This window comes from Agelaius phoeniceus, chromosome 2 (genome assembly GCF_051311805.1).
Source record: "Agelaius phoeniceus isolate bAgePho1 chromosome 2, bAgePho1.hap1, whole genome shotgun sequence".
Taxonomy (NCBI): domain Eukaryota; kingdom Metazoa; phylum Chordata; class Aves; order Passeriformes; family Icteridae; genus Agelaius; species Agelaius phoeniceus.
The window spans coordinates 112,948,168-112,957,923 of NC_135266.1; the positions used below are offsets into that span (position 1 = coordinate 112,948,168).

Consider the following 9,756-nt stretch of genomic DNA (forward strand, 5'->3'; position numbering starts at 1 on the left):
ATATCAGCAAAACTCAGCTGAAGCTGCAAGCCTGGTGCAGCTTTACACTATAATTGTCCTGAATCAGGCAAGTACAAAGACTCAGTAGGACCAATCACACATCTCCAGAAAGGGTAGGAGGCCACCACATCTGAATCATCACTGCATTTCCCACTAGTACAGCTTTAACACTGCCCCTCCTGGATTATCCTGACCACTCCCTTAAGTCTTTGTAAAATCAGTCATGTCACTGTGATGACTAACAGAAAAAGAGAGAGGGCAGTTGGTCTGCAACTTGTGCTGGGGGCTTAGGATAGGAATGGGAGGCTGGATCTACGAATCCTTCCCCGAGGTAGTTCATCATGTCTTGTGATTTCATGCAAAACCCTTATATTTCCTCCCATCTTGCTTAAGACTGGATGGGAATTTGGGTTAACAAAAATGTGAGGAATCTCTCAATGCAGCAGAGACTGCTTCAGAGCCAAGTTTCCCAGGGGAAATAAATGATGAACAAAAACAAACAACAGCACAGCTCAAACGATTCCTCCCCTCACCACAGTCCTGAGATTTCATAATTGCTCCCTTCATGGCCATTTTGGTTTGTAATATGCAGAGTAAAGATTTCCATTATAGCTGTGTTTACTTAATCACTATAATTTTTTTAAGCGAAGTTCAGGCAGTTGAAAGCACCGGGCTGCCAGCCCCAAGCAAATTAGCCATCAGCTACTTGCACTGGAAGCTGTTCTGCTGTGATCCTGGGCAAAGGGTTTGCTCCCCAGCAGTCTCCTCATTCTCACATGGGGAATGAGAAGGATATTTGGCATGTTACCCCCTTTGCCTGATCAGGCAAGAAAAGGGGTGTTTTTGTGTAAAAAAGTCAGTCTCAGAATGGGATGATCATGTGGACATTTGGGACTAGTCTGACATTCATCAGAGAGAAGCTAGAGAATGGACAAATGTAGAATTCATTTCAGAAAGCAGCAGGACATTGGCTACATCTGCAGAATAGTTTTTCCAGTGAGGTTACATTGAATATTCTCATCGTGCATGGCACAATATCCCAGCATGAATATTTAATCATGCAGGGCAAATACAAGTAGACCGAAATTCTAAGTGATGACAACTTTCAGATGACCTAGGCCCAGACTAGAATTTGTGATTTCAGAGGAGAAAGTTCCACCTCCCGTTCCTGTCCTCCTGAGACATTGATCTCTGCTTATGGGAGCTGGGAAACACCTTAGCCTTTATACAAAAGGCACAGAGGACTTCAGCCAAATGAGACAAACACATGGAAACAGTCAGTACCTGCAGCTGCTGGGAGGGAGACACTTCCCCGGTCAGGATGTGTGAGATTTGCTGTCATCTGAGGCAGCCAACGTTTTCTTGGCACTCTCATGGTTTCCAGTGCCCCAGATCAAAGCCAGGCTCAAAACCAAACCAGATTTCCACTGCCATTGTCCAGCTGGATTGGCCTGAGCTGCTGGGCAAAGCCACCCCACTCTGTGTGCTTGTAACCTTTTGGAAATAAAAGATCCAGCTTCTGAAAAAAGCCTCAGGAGTGCAGTAGATGGTCTTCTTTGGCCCCAGTGAATCTCCAGCACAGTTGTCAGGTTATTCTAATGGGCTCTTTCACATAGGCCTTTCTGCAGGTTCTCCATCCTCACCTGCCACACTTCCCAAAGTCTCTACAGATGACAGAGAAAGCAGTAAAAAAGAAGTGGCAGTACATTGAGTGACAGAATCATTAACATTGGAAAAGACCTCCAAGATCATAAAGTCCAGCCCTTGACCAATCAGCACCTAAGGCACCTAAACTCAACTGCACCACAGCCCCAAGTGCCCTATCCAGCCATTCCTTGTACTCTTCTAGGGATGGTAACTTTCCCATCTTCCTGGGCAGCCCATTCCCGTGCTTAACCACTCTTGCCATCAATAAATCCTTCCTGATGTCCAACCTGAACCTCCTCTGGTACAGCCTAAGGCCATCTCCTCTTCTCCTGTCACTTGCTGCCTGGGAAAAGAGGCCAAAGCCCACCCAGCTACATCCTTCTTTCTTTCAGGTAGTAGAGGATGAAAATGTCTCTGCTGAGCTCTCCAGGTGAACACCCCCAGATCTCTCCTCAGAATCGTGCTCCAGACCCTCCCCCAGCTCCATTGTTTTGCTCTGGACTTGTTCCAACACTTCAATGCCTTTCTTGAAGTGAGGAGCCCCTTGGTTTTGGGGGAGACTCCAGACCAGCTCTACCACAATATCAGGTGCACAAATCCCATAAAAACAACAGAAAGGAGAAAGTTCAGTTCTCTTGGCCAGAAGCTACCCCAGCACTGGGGCTCAGTGCATGATCAGACAAAAAGTATATTCATCATCAAGGAAACAGGGTGTTAACAAGCTCATTCCTTTTTGCAGTAAGAAGGTCAAATTCCTCTAGTCCCATGTTTAAATCACTGTAACTCATTTCCTACTTTCTGCTGATGGGAATATAATTCAGTCACTTCAGCAAGGTTGCCAGGCACTGGTGAATGGTCCCTGCATTGACAGCTCCAAGCATTATCCCCATTTCCTAGTGGGAGAGATTCAGAAAGTTCAATATCACCTCTCTTTGCAGAAACAAATCCACATAAAGTGGAGCTATCATAGCAAATTTTAGTGCACATGTTTGTGTCACGGAGAGGTGGAGGAGGATGCAGGAGAAATTTCACTGTACAGGCAACAGGCAGAAATTAAAAGAGCACCAAGTGGCCAGGTGGTGAGGGAACTCACTTCTGATTTACAATTGCAATGATTGCCATGAATAGGGAGAGGCTGTGATTAAAGAGGTGTCTGAAAATAACAGTAATGATTTCCACTTGTATGCCTTTGATCAGGCAATCTCATAGTATTGTATAAATGAAACCTCCCAATATCTCTGTGAGCTTGGAAAGCCTTCTACTGACACGAACATGTCAGAAATAAATACCAGCTGAATGGTGTTAGACAGGTGATGGCTTAGATATTTCATCCTCTCTTGGAAGAAGAGCTTCTAGAGATGGAATTTGTCCCAATTATAAAAGAGGAATAGATCCTCAGTATGAGCTAGATTGGACTACATGCATAAATTACTGTGCAAAATGATCATTCAGCCCATTCAGTTCTCATTCCTGCAGGTGAAAATGCCAATAAGGGAACTAATCACCTGTCTGTAAGGATGGTGTTAAAAGATGGAGACATTGCCCATCAAGAACACCACTGGGAGTCATCAGCTCTGCTCAAACAGGCTGCTGGTAACCATCAGGAGGTAAGAACTGTACTTCCAGTCTGAGTGACTGCAGGATTAATTTGAGTGAGCCATCTGGAATGGAAAAAATGCACCTTCGTTACCATGCCCTTGTGCACTCCCTTCCCCAGCACAAAACTGTGCAGGGCCATCACACCCAGCCATAAGCCTGATGTGGAGGGTCCTGGACACCTCACCCCACCTGGCTCCCTGTCAGCCAGGGGGCTCCTAGGCAGCTTTTCCACAGGCTTTGCAGCTAAACCCCATCCAAGGGCAGGAGACATCGCTGAATATTTCCCTTGCAATAGCAGAGCGGACCCAAAACTAAACAGAGCCTGTAGTTTTCTGTGGTCAGGCAATTTTTTATGTTTGGAAAGATTGACACAGCTATGTTTGGTCTTGATGCTGTGTTGAGAGGGTTAAATATGGCTCAAAACTTATTTCACTTACAATTATGTTCATCCTCCTGTCACCAAGAAAAAAAACCAAAATATACTCTGATATTCAGATCTAGCTATTTTAGTTTGCACTCTTCTCTGTTATTCAGTGAATATGAAATTACTTTTCACCAGTTCAGAAGATATTTGTATAGCATTTTTCACATGTAAGTTGTTGAGGTCAGACACCCCAACTTCACTGTTATGGTTGATAACCATAATTCCTGGCCTTCCTCAAGAGCCAGTAATAAGCTGCCTGCATTAATCCTATTTAGATGTTTGATTTGGCTATATCTGTCAGAAGACAGCTTATATAAATACAAGATTTGAAGGAAAAAAAAAATTCCTCATGCTGCATGTAGCTAAGAGCAGTTTTACCTTGGTAAGGAGAAGGGAAACATTACCCAGGTAGTCAAATGCCAGGGATGCTCTCCAGGTGGCCAGAGGAACCTCTCCCCAAAAGACAAGGCAGTCCTTAAGCTATTTAGTGAAATGTCAAAACACCACCCTTAAAAAGTTTGAATTTAAACACATTTTGTGAGGAAAGATGAAGTCTGCCTGAACTCCCCCAAAGCCTTTACAAAGGAGCCCAGGCCTAAAGCCAGGCTGTTGGGCCAGGCTGTGTGGGGAAGAGGAGGGCCCTGCAGGTGTTGCTGTGTCTGCCTGTTCCCCTCACAGGTGCTCTGTTCAGTGGATCCTGCTGTATTTAAAAGCCTCCCCCACCCCCCTGTAACCTACTTACATATTTTCTGTCAGTCTGCTGGCCTGGTGATCTTGCACTAGTACGGTCTCTGGCAGCTGCTCCAGGAAGGGTCACGTGGCTCCTGTCATTAAAACGGGGTGGAAAAAGGCAATTTCTCTGCTTACTCAAAGAAAGCAAAAAAAAGGAGATGAGGGGAAGGATACCCTTACCTGCTGATATGAGGGATAACAAGACAAGGCTTGAGGATAACTTGCCTCAAAGTTCCTCTTTGCTTCTTAATACAGAGCAGCACCAGAAGCCATCAGGCCCTGTGCTATCACTCAAGTAACATTAACAATTATGGTCACATGTGGAAAAAGTGTGGTCACGTTTGATTTCTTCTGGCCTTCTTCCTTCTCCTTCAGTTGCCTGGAATAACTCACCAAGGCACACCAAGTAGAGGCCTCAATTACACGCCCCATTGGCACCCCCAGTTCTGCAAGCAGCAGCAACAGCACTCCTTGGAAACATCATTAGGCACAAAGCTCAGCTGAGTTTGTCCTGTCAATTTGTTATCTGGGATTTTTATATGAATATGCACACGGTACTGCCACCCTCTGCACTCCTTCTGGCGTGCAACCATACCTGATCCTGGTGTATTTCAAGTGGAAACTTCTCAAGGCAGGTACTCCTGGGTAGCACATGCACACCCAAAAGGGGCAGTGAGCTTAAAATTCAGACCAGGCTGATGCTGACAGCTGGGCCAATGTGAGGGAAACCTCTGTTCCTTATAACCTGAGAGTGGGGGAGATGGTTCTGTGCCAGGGGCTGAATCAGTTGGAGGCATCATTAATACATCTGATGCAGTCTCTGTGGGAGTGCACTAGGGTAATTCAGGTTGTGGGTGTCAGAAATAGTGCATTAGTTATGGGGAGGTGGGGGTTGTAATCAGGAAAAAAAGTACAGGATTTTTCTGCAGGTTGTTATGAAATCACTTAGGAGAGCATGTTGCAAGTCATTCTGCTGAGAAACAGAGCATCCAAAAGAGAAACTGCTGTGGGATGCTGGAGAACTCATACACTCCTCAGTAATTGGGAGAGTGGTGCAGTGAAAGTTTATCAACTGGCTGAGAAGGGATGGAAGCAGAGGCTGGAGAATAAGGATTACAGAGTCCCTCTCCTCAGCAGAGCTCTCTGTTTTAGATAAGCCTGCAAGCACTGCATTAGGAGTCTCACAAATGCTGGGGGGCTGGAGCCACAGCCCTCTACAGAGACTCTGCATTAGCATAAAATAAGGGGATTCTGGAGACCTGCACTGGAACGTCACAAGCTGCTGTAAAATCCCCACGATGCCATTCAGCACTCTATTTTCACTCTACAGCTCTCCTGAAAAGATAGGGACATAAATAATGGACTGTAGGGAAAGGAGGGGTGGCTTCTTGCAACTTCCCTCTGCAGGGAGAGTGTTCCTAGAATAAACCCTCGGTTTGGACACTGAATGAAAGAAATCTGGATCTGGTGGGCAGGATGGTGTTAAGGTTGCAGGCAGATGCTGGTGGAGCCTTCTGCTCTTTCCTCTCTCCCTAACATTGTTTCCAGAGACAGTAATTGGACATTTAACTTTTATGTTGGTGTAGTAAACTATCCTTGCTGTTAACTCTGTCTGGTAATAAAATATGGTCTCTCTATAAAGAAGATTTTCAAGACCATTTTTTTTTACAAGGCTTAGAGAGATTTTATTTTCAGAAAGAGTAAAGTGTTTTTCAAGCCTTTCCCAGCCAGAGTTAATTGTGTCATTACCAAGAGCTGGGACACAAGTTTCACATTTTCCCCACAGGGGTTGTGGCCCAGTAACACTCGCTGCTTCACCATGAGAAGGGAATTTCCAATCAGTGTGTAGCAGGAGAAGCAGGATCATGGATTCTCATGCTGAGAATAATAATCTGTTCACAGAAAGGGACTGAAAAGGATCCTCCAGGCTGGTGGAGCTGAAGGTACTGTAAGTGCTGGACAGGCTGGCCCCTATAGATTAGTCCAATGGGCCATGAGGCTCAGGAGGAAATTTGGCCATTATTTCTTCTGACAGTGATGGAGGTAGCATGGGGCCCTAGACACTGAGTTACCCATCCTGCCACAATAATTCTTCCCGGAATGCCATCGTTCCTGAGACCATTTAGCATTTCGGCGGTTGCTCTGATCTACTCTGGGCTAACACTTGCTCAATAAACTATAATAAACCTATTAGATAGGTTTGCTGAAGTGTACTGCCAGACTGGGACAGAGTCATTTTTCACTGCATTCGGTTACATCCAAAGCAACGGCCCAGCAGGAATTAATGTTGATGTGATGGAGTGGTGCGGTCTGAAAATGACCTTTTCCTTTCACCCTCACACCCTTTCCTGAGAGCTCTTCTTCTGTGGGGCAGAGCCAGTGTGCCACTGCAGAGGGATCCCCTCCCCAGATGGAACCATGCTGTCATCTAGGTCTAGGGAACCGTGCTCTGGCACTTGCTAAATTATGGGCAAAAGAGATTTTTTTTCTCCTCGCTATCTGAGGGCTTTTAGTATCTACAGCATACCCTTTTCCTTATTAATTAATGTTATGTTTAAAACATAAGTAGGTTCTTATTTCTGCTCGGAACTTACTATAATGCCTCGTCAGCACTTCAGTGCCTCTCCTTTCCCACCAGCCTCAGAGCTGGGTTCAGCTCCTGGTGTGTCACCCTGGCCAGAACCGTGGTTTGCAGCACAGGGCTGGGGAGAATTCACAACCTGGAATGGAGAGCCTTGCATTTACCTGCACGAGCATGGATGAGGAATGCCAGGCCATGGAATGCCTCCTCACCTGGCCCCTGTCCCGGGCTGGGAGGTGTCCCCACTGGGGCGCTGTCACCACAGCCTGTCCCCATGCCTGCGACAAGGCTGGCACCTGCAGCAGGGGGATGGACAAGAGCAGATTTGGGAGTTAGCTGAGGTGATATCCTTTGCTCCAGCCTTGGCGTCACACCCCTGTCAGGACTAATGCAATTACTGCACTTTTTGCTGAAAGGAGGGAAAGCAGGGAGGGAAAGCCTCCCATGGGAGCTCATTCTCTGGGAAGCGGCCGGGCTCGGTGCAGCCGGGCAAGCCGCCAGTCTCAGCCGGGCAGGACGCTGCCGCCAGTGTTTAACCACCAGCCCGAGAGGTTTGTGTCTCACCAGTGCCCTTTCCTAGGGAGGCAGGGCGTGTGTGGGATGCGGGATGGAGAAGGTGCCACGCTGGTGACCCGCCTGCCCGGCCCCTTCCCCACCCGGCACGGCGAGGAGGAGAGGCGGGCAGACGGCGGCAGGAGCTCGCCTGCCCTCCCTGAACACGGCTATATTTAGAGGCAGATTGCAAACAAAGTGCCGGTGAGCTGCTGCCGCTGCCCATAAATTATCCAGCTGCGTGGGATGCCCATGGGCTCACCCACACCTCCCGCCGCTGCCAGGGCAGGAGAGGCACCCGGAGGGAGGGGATGCTCATAGCCCCCTGCCTTCCCAATTCCTGCGAGGATCCCCCCGCACTGCCCTGGCCCCCATCTCCCCCTCCCCAGCCAGCAGGAAGGCCGGTTCCACAGATGGTTGCCATGGGTTACATCGGCAGCAGTGGATATCCCTTCCCAAACAGCGGCGCTAATTGGGAACAGGGGCTCTGCACTCGCACGGAGCCAGCTCTGCTCCAGCAGGCTCACCGTGCATGGGCAAGGCACAGCTGGAGCTCTCTGACAGCACCTCTGGGCCTCCTGCACCCCAAAACCTCCCCACAGCATCCTCACAGCATCCTCTCAGCTGGTGTGCTGGGGACAGGCTGCTTGCCCACAGCATCCCCTGCCCTACAGAGAGAGCCCTCCTGGCACAAACCTGGGGAATGGTGCCAAAATGTGGGGAGGGCGATGGAGGAACAGTGACCCTTGGCAGGCAGCAGCCCCACTGCACAGCACGCACGAGTAGCAATATCCAAATTAGAGCCCAGGCTCTGTGCTAATGTTCCCTCTGGTGAAACAGAGCCTTCACAAGGAATTCAGAGAGGCTTTTCCAGGTGCTTTGCACAGTGACAGAGCCAGCAGGACGGCTGCAGCAGGAGGGGATGGTAATTGGAGAGGCAGGGCACTGAGGAGGGGCTGGTGGGGCACCTCAGGGATCAGTGCCAGGCCTCGTTTAAACCTGATCCTTTTTTGAGATGATTAGAGCACGATCAATAGGCTTGCAAAACTTAGATAGCATAACCTGCTGCCACCAATTAAGCAAGGTATTTCAGTCCTGCAGAGGACTCAACACGTGGCACAGACTGTCAGTACAGTTACAGCTTCTGCAGGCAAGAAGGAAAGCTGGGCTCTTGCTCTGCTTCAATCCCATTCCCATCCCACCCTCGGGGACTTCCTGGCTCCTTTTCAGGCTCTGTTTCCCCTGCACTGCCCAAGGCTGCTCTGGAGATGAACTCACCTCTGCTTGGGGGACACAGAGTGAGCACAGGAGGGTCTCTGCAGTGCAGTTCCTGCAGAATGAGCAGTGCTGTTTCTCATTGTTACACATCTGATCTGTTCAGCTCCTACACCAGTGATGTTTTACCCAGGGCTGCACCACTTTGCACACAGGTAAGAGTTTTCCTCTCAGGTGGCAGAGAGCCCATTTGGTGTATCTCTCCTTTTGTGATCCCTTCCAAAAGTTCAGCTCTGCCTCCCTCGATGCCAAAACAAACCATCTCACCTCCCTCTGGGTCAGTCCAAAGCACCTCTGGGTCTGGTCATCAGTTGCTGCAGGCTTCTCCAAGATCTTGTCAGGGTTTCTTGGTCAGCTTAGAGGGACATTGCAAAACTGTGCTGCCAAAACCAGGGCCTCAAGGCTACCTTAGCATCCCTTCTTGTCACACACCTAAAATCTGAAAGTATAAAAGAGGTAATTTCAATATTTTTAATTTATCAATTACGTTGCACAATCTTGTTGGGAGATTTGGTGCCCTTCCAGTGCAGCTCCTTTTTCATTGCCCCAACTCTGCAGCTCCACATTGCCTGTACTCCACAGACTCCTTACAAGATTTGCAGGAAGCTCTGCTTCAAAATATAAAAAAAACCTCACCAACAGAAAAAATGCTACTCAAATTACTCCTGTGCAATCTTACCCAGCCCTCTCAGCCCCTGCAGGGTTTGCTTTGTCCTCCACTTGCACAGACAAACTTTGGAGATCAACACCAAAGACGTCACATTACAGGAAGCCACCAGCAGACAGAAGGGTGCAGCAGAAAGAGATTGGGTTATCAGATTTGTTCTGCAGAAGGCAACAATGGCATTGGGAATGTGACATCATCTGTGGCATCTGGAAGGCATCAGGGTGTCTGCAGTGCAGAGTGAAGGGTCTTGGCAGCACTGCTGGGGAATTTACACAGATT

The 9,756-nt window shown here is 48.3% G+C and overlaps 1 long non-coding RNA gene across 1 annotated transcript; it reads right to left on the minus strand.

Annotated features, from left to right (window-relative positions):
• Nucleotides 1-1,327: 1,327 nt before the first annotated feature.
• LOC143693415 (uncharacterized) lies at nt 1,328-9,230 on the minus strand. Its single transcript, XR_013181080.1, has 3 exons — nt 8,814-9,230; nt 4,413-4,494; nt 1,328-1,664 (listed from the first exon to the last, which is right to left on the minus strand). It is a non-coding gene; the product is annotated as an uncharacterized LOC143693415 (long non-coding RNA).
• Between the last annotated feature and the right edge of the window lie 526 nt (nt 9,231-9,756).